The following is a 935-nucleotide window of genomic DNA, read 5'->3' on the forward strand; positions in this document are numbered from 1 at the left end:
GCTGGTATTTTTGTTAGTGAAAAAGGAGATCAGAAGCAGAACCCTGTCAAGGTTTTGCCATACCAGGTTATCTATGAAAACAAGCTCTGCCTTGAGGAAATTACTTGATTTTCAAGATTAAAACTGACTTTTATATTGAAATAAACAATTTAGAAGAACCTTATTTTCTAGATATCATAATTTTGTGAAAGTTACTTAGAACAGATAATTGGTATTGAAGCTCCTCATGTTACAACTGAAGAAACCTCAGCAGGACCAGGTAGACGTTTGCATCCGTGTATCACTGTATTTGAAAGTCACCTCCATGGAAATTCAGTGTAACTCCCATTCTCAGTACAGCTCTCTGAGCATAAGTAGCCTGAGGTTGCCTCCTCATTTTCATATTGGAAGGAAACTGTTGCGGACACTAATAATTTCACTTTTTATAGCTACACTTTTGCATCCCAGCTCAGCACAAGTCCAGTTTTGTTACACAGATGCCACCCTCATTATCTTCACTGTCTGCCAGTAATTAAAACAACTGCCATGCACGAGGTTGGTTTGCTAAACACTGTTAATTTCAGAATTGGCATTACTTTTAATCTTAAAAACCTTTTGTTCTTTCAGGGAGTCTTAACTATATTTGATGGAGTTATTAGTTGGTTTAAAATTACCTGGAGACAAGGCAAGGCCGATGAGAGGGGAAACAAGTGTTCAGAGACTCATGCCACGCAGGTTTGGCAGGTTCCCTCAATCGCTGAGCGTTAAGGGAGGAGGATCTGCAGGAATCTCCCGTGTGGGAACACGTTTGGTGGGTTCTGCGGCAGGGACGGACGGGCAGAGGTGGGAGCAGAGCAGGCCCAAGGGGCTGCAGGCGCTGAGGCGAAGGAGGACAGTGATGTCGGGTATCTCCAGAGGGTTGCGGGGGGCGAGGGGGGGAGCCCAGCCCGCGTTTC

Source organism: Chaetura pelagica, unplaced genomic scaffold (genome assembly GCF_000747805.2).
Source record: "Chaetura pelagica isolate M959 unplaced genomic scaffold, ChaPel_1.0 scaffold383, whole genome shotgun sequence".
Lineage (NCBI taxonomy): Eukaryota > Metazoa > Chordata > Aves > Apodiformes > Apodidae > Chaetura > Chaetura pelagica.